This window comes from Oncorhynchus masou, unplaced genomic scaffold, assembly GCF_036934945.1.
Source record: "Oncorhynchus masou masou isolate Uvic2021 unplaced genomic scaffold, UVic_Omas_1.1 unplaced_scaffold_1059, whole genome shotgun sequence".
Taxonomy (NCBI): Eukaryota; Metazoa; Chordata; class Actinopteri; order Salmoniformes; family Salmonidae; genus Oncorhynchus; species Oncorhynchus masou.
This window is the reverse complement of record NW_027000298.1, coordinates 73,063-99,134: the sequence shown is the minus strand read 5'-3', so window position 1 is coordinate 99,134 and position 26,072 is coordinate 73,063. Positions and strand designations below refer to the sequence as shown.

The 26,072-nt window shown below is 39.4% G+C and overlaps 1 pseudogene; it reads right to left on the bottom strand.

The window, feature by feature from the left end:
• The window catches only part of LOC135528930 (cysteine-rich secretory protein LCCL domain-containing 1-like), a 53,862-nt pseudogene extending 29,758 nt beyond the window's left edge, over positions 1-24,104 (bottom strand).
• Positions 24,105-26,072: the final 1,968 nt, after the last annotated feature.

Sequence of the window (26,072 nt, the reverse complement as noted above, 5' to 3'; positions counted from 1 at the left end):
CAGTATACAGTATACCACTATCTACAGTATACCACTATCTACAGTATAACACTATCTACAGTATACAGTATACCACTATCTACAGTATACCACTATCTACAGTATACAGTATACCACTATCTACAGTATACAGTATACCACTAACCTACAGTATACCACTATCTACAGTATACCACTATCTACAGTATACAGTATACCACTAACCTACAGTATACCACTATCTACAGTATACCACTATCTACAGTATACCACTAACCTACAGTATACAGTATACCACTAACCTACAGTATACCACTATCTACAGTATACCACTATCTACAGTATACCACTATCTACAGTATACAGTATACCACTATCTACAGTATACCACTATCTACAGTATACAGTATACCACTATCTACAGTATACCACTATCTACAGTATATAGTATACAACTATCTACAGTATACCACTATCTACAGTATACAGTATACCACTATCTACAGTATACCACTATCTACAGTATACCACTATCTACAGTATACAGTATACCACTATCTACAGTATACCACTATCTACAGTATACCACTATCTACAGTATACCACTAACCTACAGTATACCACTATCTACAGTATACCACTATCTACAGTATACAGTATACCACTAACCTACAGTATACCACTATCTACAGTATACCACTATCTACAGTATACAGTATAACACTATCTACAGTATACAGTACACCACTATCTACAGTATACCACTATCTACAGTATACCACTATCTACAGTATACCACTAACCTACAGTATACAGTATAACACTATCTACAGTATACAGTACACCACTATCTACAGTATACCACTATCTACAGTATACCACTATCTACAGTATACCACTATCTACAGTATACCACTAACCTACAGTACACCACTATCTACAGTATACCACTATCTACAGTATACCACTATCTACAGTATACCACTATCTACAGTATACAGTATAACACTATCTACAGTATACCACTATCTACAGTATACCACTAACCTACAGTACACCACTATCTACAGTATACCACTATCTACAGTATACCACTATCTACAGTATACCACTATCTACAGTATACAGTATAACACTATCTACAGTATACAGTACACCACTATCTACAGTATACCACTATCTACAGTATACCACTATCTACAGTATACCACTATCTACAGTATACCACTAACCTACAGTACACCACTATCTACAGTATACCACTATCTACAGTATACCACTATCTACAGTATACCACTATCTACAGTATACCACTAACCTACAGTACACCACTATCTACAGTATACCACTATCTACAGTATACCACTATCTACAGTATACCACTATCTACAGTATACCACTATCTACAGTATACATTATACCACTATCTACAGTTTACAGTATGCCACTATCTACAGTATACCACTATCTACAGTATACAGTATACCACTATCTACAGTATACCACTATCTACAGTATACCACTATCTACAGTATACAGTATACCACTATCTACAGTATACCACTAACCTACAGTATACAGTATACCACTATCTACAGTATACAGTATACCACTATCTACAGTATACCACTATCTACAGTATACAGTATACCACTATCTACAGTATACAGTATACCACTATCTACAGTATACCACTATCTACAGTATATAGTATACCACTATCTACAGTATACAACTATCTACAGTATACCACTATCTACAGTATACCACTATATACAGTATACAACTATCTACAGTATACCACTATCTACAGTATACCACTATCTACAGTATATAGTATACCACTATCTACAGTATACCACTATCTACAGTATATAGTATACCACTATCTACAGTATACAACTATCTACAGTATATAGTATACCACTATCTACAGTATACCACTATCTACAGTATACCACTATCTACAGTATACCACTATCTACAGTATACCACTATCTACAGTATACAGTATACCACTATCTACAGTATACCACTATCTACAGTATATAGTATACCACTATCTACAGTATACAACTATCTACAGTATATAGTATACCACTATCTACAGTATACCACTATCTACAGTATACCACTATCAGTACAGTATACAGTATACCACTATCTACAGTATACCACTATCTACAGTATACAGTATACACTATCTACAGTATACAGTATACAACTATCTACAGTATACAGTATACCACTATCTACAGTATACCACTATCTACAGTATACCACTATCTACAGTATACCACTATCTACAGTATACCACTATCTACAGTATACCACTATCTACAGTATACCACTATCTACAGTACACCACTATCTACAGTATACCACTATCTACAGTATACAGTATACCACTATCTACAGTATACCACTGTCTACAGTATTCCACTATCTACAGTATACCACTATCTACAGTATACCACTATATACAGTATACCACTATCTACAGTATACCACTATCTACAGTATACCACTATATACAGTATACCACTATCTACAGTATACCACTATCTACAGTATACCACTATATACAGTATACCACTATCTACAGTATACCACTATCTACAGTATACCACTACCTACAGTATACCACTATCTACAGCATACCACTAACTACAGTATACCACTATCTACAGTATACCACTACCTACAGTATACCACTATTTACAGTATACCACTATCTACAGTATACCACTAACCTACAGTATACAGTATACCACTAACCTACAGTATACAGTATACCACTAACCTACAGTATACAGTATACCACTAACCTACAGTATACCACTATCTACAGTATACCACTAACCTACAGTATACCACTATCTACAGTATACCACTATCTACAGTATACCACTACCTACAGTATACCACTATCTACAGTATACCACTATCTACAGTATACCACTAACCTACAGTATACAGTATACCACTAACCTACAGTACACCACTATCTACAGTATACCACTATCTACAGTATACCACTAACCTACAGTATACAGTATACCACTATCTACAGTATACCACTATCTACAGTATACCACTATCTACAGTATACCACTAACCTACAGTACACCACTATCTACAGTATACCACTATCTACAGTATACCACTATCTACAGTATACCACTATCTACAGTATACCACTAACCTACAGTACACCACTATCTACAGTATACCACTATCTACAGTATACCACTATCTACAGTATACCACTATCTACAGTATACCACTATCTACAGTATACAGTATACCACTATCTACAGTATACCACTATCTACAGTATACCACTATCTACAGTATACAGTATACCACTATCTACAGTATACCACTATCTACAGTATACAGTATACCACTATCTACAGTATACCACTATCTACAGTATACCACTATCTACAGTATACCACTATCTACAGTATACAGTATACCACTATCTACAGTATCCAGTATACCACTATCTACAGTATACAGTATACCACTATCTACAGTATACCACTATCTACAGTATATAGTATACCACTATCTACAGTATACAACTATCTACAGTATACCACTATCTACAGTATACCACTATCTACAGTATATAGTATACCACTATCTACAGTATACCACTATCTACAGTATATAGTATACCACTATCTACAGTATACAACTATCTACAGTATATAGTATACCACTATCTACAGTATACCACTATCTACAGTATACCACTATCTACAGTATACCACTATCTACAGTATACCACTATCTACAGTATACAGTATACCACTATCTACAGTATACCACTATCTACAGTATATAGTATACCACTATCTACAGTATACAACTATCTACAGTATATAGTATACCACTATCTACAGTATACCACTATCTACAGTATACCACTATCTACAGTATACAGTATACCACTATCTACAGTATACCACTATCTACAGTATACAGTATACAACTATCTACAGTATACAGTATACCACTATCTACAGTATACCACTATCTACAGTATACAGTATACCACTATCTACAGTATACCACTATCTACAGTATACCACTATCTACAGTATACCACTATCTACAGTATACCACTATCTACAGTACACCACTATCTACAGTATACCACTATCTACAGTATACAGTATACCACTATCTACAGTATACCACTATCTACAGTATTCCACTATCTACAGTATACCACTATCTACAGTATACCACTATATACAGTATACCACTATCTACAGTATACCACTATCTACAGTATACCACTATATACAGTATACCACTATCTACAGTATTCCACTATCTACAGTATACCACTATCTACAGTATACCACTATATACAGTATACCACTATCTACAGTATACCACTATCTACAGTATACCACTATCTACAGTATACTCTATACCACTATCTACAGTATACTCTATACCACTATCTACAGTATACAGTATACAGTATACCACTATCTACAGTACACAGTTTTCCACTATCTACAGTATACAGTACCACTATCTACAGTATACAGTATACCACTAACCTACAGTATACAGTATACCACTATCTACAGTATACAGTATACCACTATCTACAGTATACCACTATCTACAGTATACAGTATACAGTATACCACTATCTACAGTACACAGTATACCACTATCTACAGTATACAGTATACCACTATCTACAGTATACCACTATCTACAGTATACAGTATACCACTATCTACAGTATACCACTATCTACAGTATAGTATACCACTATCTACAGTATACCACAGTATACCACTATCTACAGTATACCACTATCTACAGTATTCAGTATACCACTATCTACAGTATACCACTATCTACAGTATACAGTATACCACTATCTACAGTATACAGTATACAGTATACCACTATCTACAGTATACCACTATCTACAGTATACAGTATACCACTATCTACAGTATACCACTATCTACAGTATACAGTATACCACTATCTACAGTATACAGTATACCACTATCTACAGTATACAGTATACAGTATACCACTATCTACAGTATACAGTATACCACTATCTACAGTATACCACTATCTACAGTATACAGTATACCACTATCTACAGTATACAGTATACCACTATCTACAGTATACCACTATCTACAGTATACAGTATACCACTATCTACAGTATACAGTATACAGTATACCACTATCTACAGTATACAGTATATCACTATCTACAGTATACCACTATCTACAGTATACAGTATATCACTATCTACACTATACCACTATCTACAGTATACCACTATCTACAGTATACAGTATACCACTACCTACAGTATACCACTATCTACAGTATACCACTAACCTACAGTATACAGTATACCACTATCTACAGTATACAGTATATCACTATCTACAGTATACCACTATCTACAGTATACAGTATATCACTATCTACACTATACCACTATCTACAGTATACCACTATCTACAGTATTCAGTATACCACTACCTACAGTATACCACTATCTACAGTATACAGTATACCACTACCTACAGTATACCACTATCTACAGTATACAGTATACCACTATCTACAGTATACCACTATCTACAGTATACCACTAACCTACAGTATATAGTATACCACTATCTACAGTATACCACTATCTACAGTATACCACTATCTACAGTATACAGTATACCACTATCTACAGTATACCACTATCTACAGTATACAGTATACCACTACCTACAGTATACCACTATCTACAGTATACAGTATACCACTATCTACAGTATACAGTATATCACTATCTACACTATACCACTATCTACAGTATACAGTATACCACTATCTACAGTATACAGTATATCACTATCTACACTATACCACTATCTACAGTATACCACTATCTACAGTATACAGTATACCACTATCTACAGTATACCACTATCTACAGTATACAGTATACCACTATCTACAGTATACAGTATACCACTATCTACAGTATACAGTATACAGTATACCACTATCTACAGTATACAGTATACCACTATCTACAGTATACCACTATCTACAGTATACAGTATACCACTATCTACAGTATACAGTATACCACTATCTACAGTATACCACTATCTACAGTATACAGTATACCACTATCTACAGTATACAGTATACAGTATACCACTATCTACAGTATACAGTATATCACTATCTACAGTATACCACTATCTACAGTATACAGTATATCACTATCTACACTATACCACTATCTACAGTATACCACTATCTACAGTATACAGTATACCACTACCTACAGTATACCACTATCTACAGTATACCACTAACCTACAGTATACAGTATACCACTATCTACAGTATACAGTATAACACTATCTACAGTATACCACTATCTACAGTATACAGTATATCACTATCTACACTATACCACTATCTACAGTATACCACTATCTACAGTATTCAGTATACCACTACCTACAGTATACCACTATCTACAGTATACAGTATACCACTACCTACAGTATACCACTATCTACAGTATACAGTATACCACTATCTACAGTATACCACTAACCTACAGTATATAGTATACCACTATCTACAGTATACCACTATCTACAGTATACCACTATCTACAGTATACAGTATACCACTATCTACAGTATACCACTATCTACAGTATACAGTATACCACTACCTACAGTATACCACTATCTACAGTATACAGTATACCACTATCTACAGTATACAGTATATCACTATCTACACTATACCACTATCTACAGTATACAGTATACCACTATCTACAGTATACAGTATATCACTATCTACACTATACCACTATCTACAGTATACCACTATCTACAGTATACCACTATCTACAGTATACAGTATACCACTACCTACAGTATACCACTATCTAGAGTATACCACTATCTACAGTATATAGTATACCACTATCTACACTATACCACTATCTACAGTATTCAGTATACCACTACCTACAGTATACCACTATCTACAGTATATAGTATACCACTATCTACACTATACCACTATCTACAGTATACAGTATACCACTACCTACACTATACCACTATCTACAGTATACAGTATACCACTATCTACAGTATTCAGTATACCACTACCTACAGTATACCACTATCTACAGTATACAGTATACCACTACCTACACTATACCACTATCTACAGTATACAGTATACCACTATCTACAGTATTCAGTATACCACTACCTACAGTATACCACTATCTACAGTATACCACTATCTACAGTATACAGTATACCACTACCTACAGTATACCACTATCTACAGTATACCACTATCTACAGTATACAGTATACCACTATCTACAGTATACCACTATCTACAGTATACCACTAACCTACAGTATATAGTATACCACTATCTACAGTATACCACTATCTACAGTATACCACTATCTACAGTATACAGTATACCACTATCTACAGTATACCACTATCTACAGTATACAGTATACCACTACCTACAGTATACCACTATCTACAGTATACAGTATACCACTATCTACAGTATACAGTATATCACTATCTACACTATACCACTATCTACAGTATACAGTATACCACTATCTACAGTATACAGTATATCACTATCTACACTATACCACTATCTACAGTATACAGTATACCACTACCTACAGTATACCACTATCTACAGTATATAGTATACCACTATCTACAGTATACCACTATCTACAGTATACAGTATACCACTATCTACACTATACCACTATCTACAGTATACAGTATACCACTACCTACACTATACCACTATCTACAGTATACCACTATCTACAGTATACAGTATACCACTATCTACAGTATACCACTATCTACAGTATACCACTATCTACAGTATACAGTATACCACTATCTACAGTATACCACTATATACAGTATACAGTATACCACTATCTACAGTATACCACTATCTACAGTATACCGCTATCTACAGTATACCACTATCTACAGTATACCACTATCTACAGTATACCACTATCTACAGTATACCACTATATACAGTATACAGTATACCACTATCTACAGTATACCACTATCTACAGTATACCGCTATCTACAGTATACCACTATCTACAGTATACCACTATCTACAGTATACCACTATCTACAGTATACCACTATATACAGTATACAGTATACCACTATCTACAGTATACCACTATCTACAGTATACCGCTATCTACAGTATACCACTATCTACAGTATACCACTATCTACAGTATACCACTATCTACAGTATACCACTATCTACAGTACACCACTATCTACAGTATACCACTACCTACAGTATACCACTATCTACAGTATACCACTATCTACAGTATACCACTATCTACAGTATACCACTATATACAGTATACAGTATACCACTATCTACAGTATACCGCTATCTACAGTATACCACTATCTACAGTATACCACTACCTGCAGTATACCACTATCTACAGTATACCACTATCTACAGTATACCACTATCTACAGTATACCACTATCTACAGTATACCACTATCTACAGTATACAGTATACCACTACCTACAGTATACCACTATCTACAGTATACAGTATACCACTATCTACAGTATACCACTATCTACAGTATACCACTATCTACAGTATACCACTATCTACAGTATACAGTATACCACTATCTACAGTATACCACTATATACAGTATACAGTATACCACTATCTACAGTATACCACTATCTACAGTATACCGCTATCTACAGTATACCACTATATACAGTATACAGTATACCACTATCTACAGTATTCAGTATACCACTATCTACAGTATACCACTATATACAGTATACAGTATACCGCTATCTACAGTATACCACTATATACAGTATACAGTATACCACTATCTACAGTATACCACTAACCTACAGTATACAGTATACCACTATCTACAGTATACAGTATATCACTATCTACAGTATACCACTATCTACAGTATACAGTATATCACTATCTACACTATACCACTATCTACAGTATACCACTATCTACAGTATTCAGTATACCACTACCTACAGTATACCACTATCTACAGTATACAGTATACCACTACCTACAGTATACCACTATCTACAGTATACAGTATACCACTATCTACAGTATACCACTATCTACAGTATACCACTAACCTACAGTATATAGTATACCACTATCTACAGTATACCACTATCTACAGTATACCACTATCTACAGTATACAGTATACCACTATCTACAGTATACCACTATCTACAGTATACAGTATACCACTACCTACAGTATACCACTATCTACAGTATACAGTATACCACTATCTACAGTATACAGTATATCACTATCTACACTATACCACTATCTACAGTATACAGTATACCACTATCTACAGTATACAGTATATCACTATCTACACTATACCACTATCTACAGTATACCACTATCTACAGTATACCACTATCTACAGTATACAGTATACCACTACCTACAGTATACCACTATCTAGAGTATACCACTATCTACAGTATATAGTATACCACTATCTACACTATACCACTATCTACAGTATTCAGTATACCACTACCTACAGTATACCACTATCTACAGTATATAGTATACCACTATCTACACTATACCACTATCTACAGTATACAGTATACCACTACCTACACTATACCACTATCTACAGTATACAGTATACCACTATCTACAGTATTCAGTATACCACTACCTACAGTATACCACTATCTACAGTATACAGTATACCACTACCTACACTATACCACTATCTACAGTATACAGTATACCACTATCTACAGTATTCAGTATACCACTACCTACAGTATACCACTATCTACAGTATACCACTATCTACAGTATACAGTATACCACTACCTACAGTATACCACTATCTACAGTATACCACTATCTACAGTATACAGTATACCACTATCTACAGTATACCACTATCTACAGTATACCACTAACCTACAGTATATAGTATACCACTATCTACAGTATACCACTATCTACAGTATACCACTATCTACAGTATACAGTATACCACTATCTACAGTATACCACTATCTACAGTATACAGTATACCACTACCTACAGTATACCACTATCTACAGTATACAGTATACCACTATCTACAGTATACAGTATATCACTATCTACACTATACCACTATCTACAGTATACAGTATACCACTATCTACAGTATACAGTATATCACTATCTACACTATACCACTATCTACAGTATACAGTATACCACTACCTACAGTATACCACTATCTACAGTATATAGTATACCACTATCTACAGTATACCACTATCTACAGTATACAGTATACCACTATCTACACTATACCACTATCTACAGTATACAGTATACCACTACCTACACTATACCACTATCTACAGTATACCACTATCTACAGTATACAGTATACCACTATCTACAGTATACCACTATCTACAGTATACCACTATCTACAGTATACAGTATACCACAATCTACAGTATACCACTATATACAGTATACAGTATACCACTATCTACAGTATACCACTATCTACAGTATACCGCTATCTACAGTATACCACTATCTACAGTATACCACTATCTACAGTATACCACTATATACAGTATACAGTATACCACTATCTACAGTATACCACTATCTACAGTATACCGCTATCTACAGTATACCACTATCTACAGTATACCACTATCTACAGTATACCACTATCTACAGTATACCACTATATACAGTATACAGTATACCACTATCTACAGTATACCACTATCTACAGTATACCGCTATCTACAGTATACCACTATCTACAGTATACCACTATCTACAGTATACCACTATCTACAGTATACCACTATCTACAGTACACCACTATCTACAGTATACCACTACCTACAGTATACCACTATCTACAGTATACCACTATCTACAGTATACCACTATCTACAGTATACCACTATATACAGTATACAGTATACCACTATCTACAGTATACCGCTATCTACAGTATACCACTATCTACAGTATACCACTACCTACAGTATACCACTATCTACAGTATACCACTATCTACAGTATACCACTATCTACAGTATACCACTATCTACAGTATACCACTATCTACAGTATACCACTATCTACAGTATACAGTATACCACTACCTACAGTATACCACTATCTACAGTATACAGTATACCACTATCTACAGTATACCACTATCTACAGTATACCACTATCTACAGTATACCACTATCTACAGTATACAGTATACCACTATCTACAGTATACCACTATATACAGTATACAGTATACCACTATCTACAGTATACCACTATCTACAGTATACCGCTATCTACAGTATACCACTATATACAGTATACAGTATACCACTATCTACAGTATTCAGTATACCACTATCTACAGTATACCACTATATACAGTATACAGTATACCGCTATCTACAGTATACCACTATATACAGTATACAGTATACCACTATCTACAGTATACCACTATCTACAGTATACCACTATATACAGTATACAGTATACCACTATCTACAGTATACCACTATCTACAGTATACCACTATCTACAGTATACAGTATACCACTATCTACAGTATACCACTATCTACAGAATACCACTATCTACAGTATACAGTATACCACTATCTACAGTATACCACTATCTACAGTATACAGTATACCACTATCTACAGAATACCACTAACCTACAGTATACCACTATCTACAGTATACAGTATACCACTATCTACAGTATACAGTATACCACTATCTACAGAATACCACTAACCTACAGTATACCACTATCTACAGTATACCACTATCTACAGTATACAGTATACCACTATCTACAGTATACAGAATACCACTATCTACAGTATACCACTATCTACAGTATACCACTATCTACAGTATACAGTATACCACTATCTACAGTATACAGAATACCACTATCTACAGTATACCACTATCTACAGTATACAGTATACCACTATCTACAGTATACCACTATCTACAGTATACAGTATACCACTATCTACAGAATACCACTATCTACAGTATACAGTATACCACTATCTACAGTATACCACTATCTACAGTATACAGTATACCACTATCTACAGTATACCGCTATCTACAGTATACCACTAACCTACAGTATACAGTATACCACTATCTACAGTATACAGAATACCACTATCTACAGTATACATTATACAGTATACGACTATCTACAGTATACCACTATCTACAGAATACCACTAACCTACAGTATACCACTATCTACAGTATACAGTATACCACTATCTACAGTATACAGAATACCACTATCTACAGTATACATTATACAGTATACGACTATCTACAGAATACCACTAACCTACAGAATACCACTATCTACAGTATATAGTATACCACTATCTACAGTATATAGTATACCACTATCTACAGTACACCACTATCTACAGAATACCACTAACCTACAGTATACAGTATACCACTATCTACAGTATACAGTATACCACTATCTACAGTATACAGTATACCACTATCTACAGAATACCACTAACCTACAGTATACAGTATACCACTATCTACAGTATACAGTATACCACTACCTACAGTATACCACTATCTACAGTATACAGTATACCACTATCTACAGTATACAGTATACCACTATCTGCAGAATACCACTAACCTACAGTATACCACTATCTGCAGAATACCACTAACCTACAGTATACCACTATCTACAGTATACAGTATACCACTATCTACAGTATACAGTACCACTATCTACAGTATACAGTATACCACTATCTACAGTATACAGTATACCACTATCTACAGAATACCACTATCTACAGAATACCACTAACCTACTGTATACCACTACCTACAGTATACCACTATCTACAGTATACCACTATCTACAGTATACAGTATACCACTATCTACAGTATACAGTATACCACTACCTACAGTATACCACTATCTACAGTATATAGTATACCACTATCTACAGTATACCACTATCTACAGTATACATTATACCACTATCTACAGTATACAGTATACCACTATCTACAGTATACCACTATCTACAGTATACCACTATCTACAGTATACATTATACCACTATCTACAGTATACAGTATACCACTATCTACAGAATACCACTAACCTACAGTATACCACTATTTACAGTATACAGAATACCAGTTATCTACAGTATACCACTATCTACAGTATACAGTATTGTCAGGATTTGGCCAGGGTTGTTCCGTGTTTTTGTCAGTAGATGTCCCCATTGTGCTTTTTGTCCCTGTGTTTTTCCCTTGATCCCCATTATTGTTTGCACCTGTGTCTCGTTTCCCCTGATTGTATTTAAACCCTTTGTTTTCCTCAGTTCTGTGCTCTGTGTTTGTATGTTGGCACCCTGCCCTAGTGTTCTGTGTGCTCTTGTCGATTCCGGGTGAAGTTCTTGTAGTATTCTGTTTTTTTGTTTTTGTTTAGTTTTAGTGAGTTTCTTTTTAGTTTTTTTTTTGTGTTTTTCCTACCACCTTTTGGATTTGCCATTTTTTATTTTAGGAGTTTTTCTTTATTAAATACACCGTCTTAAGTACTGCTGTGTCTGCCTCATCTTCTGGGTTCTGCTGTCTATTCGTGGCTCAGTTGGTTAAGTGACTGTTTCTCACTCCGGAGACCCAGGTTCAAACCGGGTCCTGACAGAAACACAGAGCCAAAAATGAACCCAGAGGCAGCCAGTTCCCAGGACCTTTTGCCACGCTGTCCCACCACCAGGAGACTGTCCAACGCCACGAAGCCGCCCTGGTTCAGCAAGAGGCCTTAATGGCTAGACATTCTCATCTTCTGTCGGAGATGCTGACTTCCATTAAGCAAGTATCTGATCGACTTACCCCGGCAACAGTTCCCGTCCCAGTACCTCAAGTTCACGTACCCATGGCAGTTAACCCCCTGGCTGAACCTCGTCTTCCACCTCCCCAACGGTTCTCAGGTGATCCAAGTGCTTGTAAAGGGTTTCTCACTCAATGTTCTCTCTCCTTTGAGCTGCAACCCTCGTCATTTCCCACCGACCGGTCTAAGATCGCATATATCATCACCCTGCTGTCGGAAAAAGCCCTGGCCTGGGCTACTGCTGTGTGGGATGCCCATAGTTCCTGCTGTGCCAGCTACTCTGCCTTTGCTGAGGAATTCAAACGAGTGTTTCAAGGCCCAAGCAGTGGTTCTGACTCAGCCAAACAGCTCCTGACTCTCCATCAAGGTTGGCGCAGCGTGACGGACTATGCCATCCAGTTCCGCACGGTGGCAGCAGCGAGTGGCTGGAACAACGAGGCGCTCACGGTGTGCTTTCTGAAAGGCCTTTCCGACACTATCCAAGATGAACTGGCCACTCGGGAACCACCGGACAATCTCGAGTCCCTGATCAAGTTGGCCTCACGCATTGACCAGCGTCTGAGAGAGAGGGAACTCAACCGTAGACCTCTAGCCCCTATCAGTCCCAGCTCCGAGTCCCCACCTTTATCATCACTGGCTCCACCGGAACCCATGCAGATTGGACGCATCTCCCAGGCTGAGAGAGACCGCCGGATGAGGGAGCGACGCTGTCTATATTGCGGCAAACCGGGCCATTTCCGTTCCACGTGTCCCAGGCTCCAGGGAAACGCTCTGTCCCGTACAGACCGGGGGAACTGTAACGGGAAACATAACCTCCTCCCATCCGTCCAACTCCCGTCTGCTCATTCCAGTCACCCTCTCCTGGGACAACCACAAGCTTCACCTTCAAGCCTTGGTAGACTCTGGAGCCGCAGTTAACTTCATGGATGGTGTCTGGGCGAAGAAGAATGGCGTTCCCTCTGAACCTCTAAGTGACCCCATGAGGGTTACTACATTGGATGGAAGCCCTTTGGGATCTGGACTTGTCACTCATGTCACTACCTCCTTGAGACTTTCAGTTTCACAACACCAGGAATTGATGAACTTTCATTTGATCTCCTGTTCCGAGTTCCCTCTCGTCCTTGGATACCCCTGGCTTCACAGCCATAACCCTCACATCGACTGGTCTGTGGGCACAATCAAGCAGTGGGGTCCTACGTGCCAAGCTACTTGTATTTTCAAGAATTCCCCGAGTTCTACTCCCGAGTCTTTAGAATCCATCGATCTGACCCGAGTTCCCGAGTGTTACCATGACCTCAAACTGGTGTTTAGCAAACAGAGGGCCACCATGCTACCACCCCATAGATCTTACGATTGCCCCATCGACCTGTTTCCGGGCACTTGCCCCCCCAGGGGTCGGATCTTTTCCCTATCTCCACCCGAACGAGCTGCTATGGATACCTATATCAAGGACTCTCTGGAAGCAGGCCTCATGCGTCCATCCACCTCCCCGGCGGGAGCAGGGTTCTTCTTTGTGGCCAAGAAAGACGGTGGGTTACGTCCTTGCATCGACTACCGGGGACTCAATGACATAACCGTCCGTAACCGTTACCCGCTACCCCTTATGGCCACAGCCTTCGAGCTGCTCCAGGAAGCAGTTGTTTTCACTAAGCTTGACCTGCGGAACGCATACCATCTTGTGCGGATCAGACCTGGTGACGAGTGGAAGACCGCTTTCAACACGCCTACTGGTCACTATGAATACTTGGTGATGCCCTTCGGCCTGACCAACGCCCCAGCGGTGTTCCAAGCGCTCATAAACGATGTGCTTAGGGATATGCTTAACATATTTGTGTTCGTTTACTTGGATGACATCCTCATCTTTTCGAGCTCCCTTCAAGAACACACTAAGCATGTCAGACAAGTACTCAAACGCCTCCTGGACAGCCATCTGTACGTTAAGCCGGAAAATGTGAATTCCATTCATCCCGAGTACAATTCCTGGGATTTGTAGTGGAACCCGGTCGAATCCAAATGGACCCTAGGAAGGTAGGGGCGGTAGCGGATTGGCCCACCCCAAATCCGTTAAGGATGTTCAGCGTTTCCTGGGCTTCACAAACTTTTACCGCAAGTTCATCAAGAACTTCAGTTTGGTGGCAGCTCCTCTCTCAGCTTTAACCAAAGGTGGCAATGCAAGGTTTTCTTGGGGAAGAGAAGCTGAGACGGCCTTCCAAGGACTCAAGCAGCGCATCCTCTCTGCTCCCATCCTGATACTACCGACTACGGATGAACCATTTGTGGTGGAGGTAGACGCATCAGAGGTTGGTGTTGGAGCTGTCCTGTCTCAGAGGGGTGAAGACAAGAAGCTTCATCCGTGCGCTTTCTTCTCACACCGGCTTACCCCGACTGAGAGGAACTACGATGTGGGGATCGTGAACTCCTAGCGGTTAAGATGGCATTGAAGGAATGGAGACACTGGCTCGAGGGGGCTTCTCACCCGTTTCAAGTGCTTACGGACCACAAGAATCTGGAGTATATCCAGCAGGCGAAGCGGTTGAACTCTAGACAAGCTAGATGGTCTCTTTTCTTCAATCGATTCCAGTTTATCCTCACCTATCGGCCCGGGTCGAAGAATCTCAAACCGGATGCCCTGTCCCGAGTCTACGCTCCTGCCATTCGAGATGACACGGACATGCCTGTCCTTCCTGCTGCTAAGATTGTGGCTCCGATCTCGTGGCAAGTTGAGGATACCGTGAGACGTGCTCAAGCTAGCGAACCGGACCCTAAAGGAGGTCCTGCCAATCGGTTGTTTGTCCCCAAGGCAGTGAGGACTCAGGTCCTTCTGTGGGGGCACTCCTCTCGCCTCACCTGTCATCCGGGCGTAGGTCGCACCTTGGAGTTCATCCAGCGTAAGTTCTGGTGGCCTACCATAAGAGAAGACGTTGCCACTTTCGTCAATGCCTGCCCCGTGTGCTGCCAGGGCAAATCTTCTCACCTCCGCCCTCAAGGACTCCTTCACCCTTTACCTGTTCCCCACAGACCCTGGTCCCATATATCATTGGACTTTATTACTGGACTTCCTCCATCCCATGGCAATACTACTATCCTAGTCATAATCGACAGGTTTTCAAAGGCGGCCAGGTTCGTCCCTCTGACTAAGTTACCTTCTGCCAAGGAAACGGCTGAGTTGGTAATTAATCATGTGTTCCGAGTCTTCGGCATTCCTCAAGATGTGGTTTCTGACAGAGGTCCCCAGTTCGCCTCAAGGTTTTGGAAGGCCTTCTGCCAACTCATGGGGGCTTCTGCCAGTCTATCTTCAGGGTACCATCCGGAGTCCAACGGCCAAACAGAGAGGATGAATCAAGAGCTGGAAACCACCCTCCGATGTATGACTCGTGACAACCCGTCCACATGGTCATCCTTTATTGTTTGGGCCGAATACGCGCACAACACCTTGCGCTCCTCCTCCACTGGTATGTCCCCGCACGAGTGTCAGTTTGGCTATGCTCCTCCATTGTTCCCGGACCAGGAGGCAGAAGTCAGAGTGCCTTCAGCCTTGAGATTCGTCAGACGCTGTCGGCTTATGTGGAGGAAGACCCGTCTTAATCTGATGCGTTCCTCACAGAGGTATCAACAACAAGCCAACAGACGTCGCCGTCCCGGGCCTACCCTGCGCCCGGCCAGAGAGTCTGGCTCTCCACAAGAGACTTACCTCTACGGGTGGAGTCTCGCAAGCTGTCCCAAAAATACATCGGTCCCTTCAAGGTTGCCAGGAGAGTTAACCCAGTTTCTTATCGCCTGCACTTACCCAGATCCCTTAAGATTAATCCCACATTTCATGTGTCTTTGTTAAAACCTGTTGTTTTTTCTCCCCTTGTCCCGGCAGACAGACCTCCCCCTCCGCCTCGTGTCATTGGAGGCCAGCCGGCTTATACCGTCCACCGGATACTGGATTCCCGCCGGGTGCAGCGGTCCTGGCAGTATCTGGTGGACTGGGAAGGCTACGGTCCTGAGGAGCGCTCCTGGGTTCCTGCCAAAGACATCCTGGACCCTGACCTCATTCGTCAGTTCAGGGTCCTCCACCCTGAGAGAGCTGGTAGGAACGTCAGGAGCCGTTCCTAGGGGGATTCTGTCAGGATTTGGCCAGGGTTGTTCCGTGTTTTTGTCAGTAGATGTCCCCATTGTGCTTTTTGTCCCTGTGTTTTTCCCTTGATCCCCATTATTGTTTGCACCTGTGTCTCGTTTCCCCTGATTGTATTTAAACCCTTTGTTTTCCTCAGTTCTGTGCTCTGTGTTTGTATGTTGGCACCCTGCCCTAGTGTTCTGTGTGCTCTTGTCGATTCCGGGTGAAGTTCTTGTAGTATTCTGTTTTTTTGTTTTTGTTTAGTTTTAGTGAGTTTCTTTTTAGTTTTTTTTTGTGTTTTTCCTACCACCTTTTGGATTTGCCATTTTTTATTTTAGGAGTTTTTCTTTATTAAATACACCGTCTTAAGTACTGCTGTGTCTGCCTCATCTTCTGGGTTCTGCTGTCTATTCGTGGCTCAGTTGGTTAAGTGACTGTTTCTCACTCCGGAGACCCAGGTTCGAAACCGGGTCCTGACAAGTATACCACTATCTACAGAATACCACTTACCTACAGTATACAGTATACCACTATCTACCATATACCACTATCTACAGTATACCACTAACCTACAGTATACAGTATACCACTATCTACAGTATACCACTATCTACAGTATACCACTATCTACAGTATACCACTATCTACAGTATACCACTATCTACAGTATACAGTATAACACTATCTACAGTATACCACTATCTACAGTATACAGTATACCACTATCTACAGTATACCACTATCTACAGTATACATTATACCACTATCTACAGTATACCACTATCTACAGTATACCACTATCTACAGTATACCACTATCTACAGTATACCACTATCTACAGTATACAGTATAACACTATCTACAGTATACCACTATCTACAGTATACCACTATCTACAGTATACAGTATACCACTATCTACAGTATACCACTATCTACAGTATACCACTATCTACAGTATACATTATACCACTATCTACAGTATACAGTATAACACTATCTACAGTATTCAGTATACCACTATCTACAGTATACAGAATACCAGTTATCTACAGTATACCACTATCTACAGTATACAGTATACCACTATCTACAGTATACCACTATCTACAGTATTCAGTATAACACTATCTACAGTATTCAGTATACCACTATCTACAGTATACAGTATAACACTATCTACAGTATACAGTATACCACTAACCTACAGTATACCACTATCTACAGTATACAGAATACCAGTTATCTACAGTATACCACTATCTACAGTATACATTATACCACTATCTACAGTATTCAGTATACCACTATCTACAGTATACAGTATACCACTATCTACAGTATACAGTATAACACTATCTACAGTATACAGTATAACACTATCTACAGTATACAGTATACCACTATCTACAGTATACAGTATAACACTATCTACAGTATTCAGTATACCACTATCTACAGTATACAGTATACCACTAACCTACAGTATACCACTATCTACAGTATACAGAATACCAGTTATCTACAGTATACCACTATCTACAGTATACAGTATACCACTATCTACAGTATACCACTATCTACAGTATACCACTATCTACAGTATACCACTATCTACAGTATACCACTATCTACAGTATACAGTATACCACTATCTACAGTATACCACTATCTACAGTATACCACTATCTACAGTATACAGTATACCACTATCTACAGTATACCACTATCTACAGTATACCACTATCTACAGTATACCACTATCTACAGTATACCACTATCTACAGTATACCACTATCTACAGTATACCACTATCTACAGTATACAGTATAACACTATCTACAGTATTCAGTATACCACTATCTACAGTATACAGTATACCACTATCTACAGTATACAGTATAACACTATCTACAGTATACAGTATACCACTATCTACAGTATACCACTATCTACAGTATACAGTATAACACTATCTACAGTATTCAGTATACCACTATCTACAGTATACAGTATACCACTATCTACAGTATACAGTATACCACTATCTACAGTATACAGTATACCACTATCTACAGTATACCACTATCTACAGTATACAGTATACCACTAACCTACAGTATACCATTATCTACAGTATACAGTATACAGAATACCACTATCTACAGTATACCACTATCTACAGTATTCAGTATACCACTATCTACAGTATACAGTATACCACTATCTACAGTATACCACTATCTACAGTATACAGTATACCACTATCTACAGTATACAGTATACCACTAACCTACAGTATACAGTATACCACTATCTACAGTATTCAGTATACCACTATCTACAGTATACCACTATCTACAGTATACAGTATACCACTAACCTACAGTATACCATTATCTACAGTATAGGGTATGTGTTTGTGCGTGTCCCCTACCATGTGTTCCATGTTAGCAGCAGGTGGGTGGACCTGTCCTCTTAGCTTGTTGTGCAGATCTAGTATGGCGGTCGTGTCTGCATCTGTGATGGCCCTCTTCCCTCTCTGCTTGGCCTGCCACCAGTCCCCCTCTTCAACAAAGTACTTCTCCAGAATACCATCCCAGCCGGGGGCCGTACCGTTACCGCGGTTACCGTTCCCAATCATCACCATGGAGACGGAGGCATGGAACGCCAGTAGCATGGACGCTCCCCTTAGCCAGTCCCAGGATATCATGACCGATGGAGGGAGGGATGAATGGATTAATGGATTGATCAATAGATGGATGGACAGATTGATGGACAGCCTGTGGAGCCTTGGGGAAGATGGATGAACGATGGAGTCCCTGTTTGGTTTTATTTCTCTCCGTCTTCTCCTCCTCTCCTTTGTGTCCTGGTGTAGATGGAGAGATTCCTGCTGTAGAGTGAGAGATTCCTGCTGTAGAGTGAGAGATTCCTGCTGTAGAGTGAGAGATTCCTGCTGTAGAGTGAGAGATTCCTGCTGTAGAGGGAGAGATTCCTGGTGTAGAGGTAGAAGGAAATAAAGTTATTGGCCGGGCTTAACAACCTGTATCGAGTTTTTCTAAATAACTTGAGTCAATATTGATTTTGGTAGGTACAGTGGATCGTAGAGCGGTGGTGTTGGCTCATGGCCAGTGTTATAGTTTGGGAGACTGTTGGGGTTCGTTAGGGGTAAATTGTGGAGATGTAGTGATTCACCCATACTCATCGATCCCTGATTCAAATTTTGAAGAAGTGTTATGATGTGTTAAGATGAGTTAAGATGTGTTAAGATATGTTAAGATGAGTTAAGATGTGTTAAGATATGTTAAGATGAGTTAAGATGAGTTAAGATGTGTTTTTATTAAGATGCATTAAGATGAGTTAAGATGTGTTAAGATATGTTAAGATGAGTTAAGATGAGTTAAGATGTGTTTTTATTAAGATGCATTAAGATGCATTAAGATGAGTTAAGATTTTTGTGGGAGCCCAAACCAATCTAGATGAAGCGTGCATTGGCCAGAATCCTTCATGAAACCGAGTGACATCCTACTCGGTGGCTGTTTCCAAGGAAACAAACCCACTTCTCGTGTTTTCAACTTCCAAGCACATTTTCATGCAAGGTCGACAGATTTATCCTTTAGCTCAGGTATAAAATGACCCCATATCCATCTATATCCATCTATATCCATCTATATCCATCTATATCCATCTATATCCATCTATATCCATCTATATCCATCTATTTCCATCTATATCCATCTATATCCATCTATATCCACTATATCCATCTATATCCATCTATATCCATCTATATCCATCTATATCCACTATATCCATAATATCCATCTATATCCATCTATATCCATCTATATCCATCTATATCCATCTATATCCATCTATTTCCATCTATATCCATCTATATCCATCTATATCCATTATATCCATCTATATCCATCTATATCCATCTATATCCATAATATCCATCTATATCCATCTATATCCATAATATCCATCTATATCCATAATATCCATCTATATCCATCTATATCCATCTATATCCATCTATATCCATCTATATCCATCTATATCCATCTATATCCATAATATCCATCTATATCCATCTATATCCATCTATATCCATCTATATCCATCTATATCCATAATATCCATCTATATCCATAATATCCATCTATATCCATCTATATCCATCTATATCCATCTATATCCATAATATCCATCTATATCCATCTATATCCATCTATATCCATCTATATCCAAATGGAATGGATGCAGTTTTGCATTATACGCAGGGAGGCAGGCAGACAGACAGACAGACAGGCAGACAGGCAGACAGACAGGCAGGCAGGCAGGCAGGCAGGCAGGCAGGCAGACAAACAGACAGACAGACAGACAGACAGACAGACAGACAGGCAGGCAGGCAGACAGGCAGACAGACAGACAGGCAGGCAGACAGGCAGGCAGACAAACAGACAGACAGACAGACAGACAGACAGGCAGGCAGACAGGCAGGCAGACAGACAGACAGACAGACAGACAGACAGGCAGACAGACAGGCAGACAGACAGACAGACAGGCAGGCAGACAGACAGACAGACAGACAGACAGACAGACAGACAGACAGACAGACAGGCAGACAGACAGACAGACAGACAGACCTGGCTCTCAAGAGAAGACAGGCTATGTGCACACTGCCCACAAAATGAGTTGGAAACTGAGCTGCACTTCCTAACCTCCTGTCCAATGTATGACCATATTAGAGATACATATTTCCCTCAGATTACACAGATCCGCAAAGAATTCGAAAACAAATCCAATTTTGATAAACTCACATATCTACTGGGTGAAATTCCACAGTGTGCCATCAGAGCAGCAAGATTTGTGACCTGTTGCCACGAGAAAAGGGCAACCAGTGAAGAACAAACATCATTGTAAACACAACCCATATCTATGCTTATTTATTTTCCCTTGTGTAGTTTAACCATTTGTACATTGTTACAACACCATATATAAAATATGACATTTGCAATGTCATTATTGTTTTGAAACTTCTGTATGTGTAATGTTTACTGTTAATTTTTATTGTTTATTTTACTTTTGTATATTATCTACCTCACTTGCTTTGGCAATGTTAACACATTTAACATTTAACACGTGTTTCCCATGCCAATAAAGCCCCTTGAATTGAATTGAATTGACAGATAGATAGACAGATAGATAGATAGGATTACCCAACTTCAACTCATCAGCTCCCTGCTTCATTGACTCTTTATGTTAGTTTAGGGAACTCTTTTTGGGGGGGGACTCGGTGACCTCCAGGGAAAACCTTGTGGTATTTGATTTTGGTAACTGGATTTAAACCAACTAACCTCTTTGCCACAACACGTGCGCAAAATGGATGGAATAGTTTGAACATGGGCTACAGTAGTGCAAATATGCATAGGGCAAACTAAGATGCCCATATACATGTTTTTCTTGATAATGTTATAGGGTACATTTAAATTCAGTGAAACGAAAACTTTTATTCCATAAAAATATTTTCAATCTCAATAAAAGGTAAAATAGTAAACTGTATAATGACCTTTGATCAATTTCAAATGACGCTGAAATAGCTGGAATAAACGCTGTTCAAGTGACAGTCGGACGCAGCCTCACTTAAGTTTAACGACCAGGAAAAAGCTATTTCCTCGCGCTTCGCAGTTCTGCTTCACAAATGCGATTGACTCTGCACGGTTGTCGCAAAAAAAGTCCCGTGTGAATTGAAGAAATAGCTGCACACTTCACAAAGGCGTTTTGAGCTGGATATTTTTGACTTCACTCTGCAGGAAGGAATCTTCAACTCCAAAGCCTCCTTACCACACCACCAGTACATGTAGTACTGTAGTACATGAATCCTCAACTCAGACCACACCTCTCAGAAGTTATAACACAGCCCACTCGTTTTACCTGGCAGCACAGCCAGCAAGAGCAACCGCGTGTGTGTGTGTGTTGTTGTTTCGGTGTGTGTGTGTGTGTTGTTTCGGTGTGTGTCTGTTGTTTCGGTGTGTGTGTGTGTGTTGTTTCGGTGTGTGTGTGTGTGTGTGTGTTTGTGTGTGTGTGTGTGTGTGTGTGTTGTTGCGTGTGTGTGTGTGTGTGTGTGTGTGTGTGTGTGTGTGTGTGTGTGTGTGTGTGTGTGTGTGTGTGTGTGTGTGTGTGTGCGTGCGTGTGTGTGTGTGTGTGTGTGTGTGTGCGCGTGTGCGCGTGCGTGTGGCTGCATGACGAGTGCGTGAGTAAAGTAACACAGCGCAATGAAATAGATGGTTACTGTGAGAGGGACTTGTGTTGATCAAATTAAGGGTTCAGAGAAACAAGTTTACATCCCAAATGACACCCTAGTCCCTATAGCACACTGAGTTTGAACAGAGCCCCAGGTCAAAAGGTTGTGATCTGTTAAAGGGATTATAATGTAATTTAGGACCAAACCCATTTGCAACATGGGTGCCATAGAGACTGGCATGTTGTCCATTCAACAGTATAATTAATGATCTACACACACACCGAAACAACACACACACACACACACACACACACACACATACACACACACACACACACACACACACACACACACACACACACACCGTAACAACACACACACACACACACACCGTAACAACACACACACACACACCTAAACAACACACACACACACCGAAACAACACACACACGCACACACACACCGAAACAACACACACACACACCGAAACAACACACACACACACACACACCGAAACAACACACACACACACACACACACTGTTATGGGATTTTCTTTATGAATAATGACTAAATGACATATATGGCACTATAACTGGCAAGAAGTCTATCCTGTCTTTCTAGTAGTGTTAAATAATGTTTGTTCATTAGGAAGGGGTTATATGGCATGTACCTAGTAAGAAAGGAGTCTATGTGGAGGTAGAAGGAGAACGGAGAGGAGCATTAACCTATGTTGGAACCGACCTGGATGTAAATCTGTGGAGATAAGAGAGGACAGGGAGAGCCCCTCCAGAGCGCTAGTATCTGTGGGAGCCTGGAACTGTCAGCTGAGGGGTTATAAACTGTGGTGAGACTCATGAGAAAATCCCTATGTTGGTGTGTATGTATGTGCGTAGTTTAGGATGGTATAAAATGAATGTATTTGTGAAAACTCTCGCAAATAAATCTGGATCTGATCAATTGTGAGCTGGGAATTCTGTCTGTTTTTTTTCAGACCAGAACTTTACAACCTCTGGGTATCAGACAAATAAACATAAATTGGAATCTATGAACATTGATTACAAAATTACTTAACACACACACACAACGAAACAACACACACACACACAGGCATGCACACACGGGTGAACACGCACACGCATGCACTGACAACAAACACACACACACGCGAACTCAACAAGCCTTTATATATTGACTTGAACTTCAGGTGCTGCTGCTCACAGTTTCCCCATATTAATAACCTACCTAGCTACAGTACAGCAACCAAATCACCCACACTGAAAATAGCTATGTAGTTTTTATGTTGGAGTAGGAAGCACAGTAATTACTTACAGCAGCAGAGTTCTACAGGAGAGTTCTACAGGAGAGGTTTACAGGAGAGTTCTAGCGGAGAGTGTTACAGGATAGTTCTACAGGAGAGTTCTACAGGAGAGTGTTACGGGAGAGTTCTACAGGAGAGTTCTACAGGAGAGTTCTACAGGAGAGTTCTACAGGAGAGTGTTACGGGAGAGTTCTACAGGAGAGTTCTACAGGAGAGTTCTACAGGAGAGTTCAACAGGAAAGTTCTTACAGGAGAGTTCTACAGGAGAGATCTACAGGA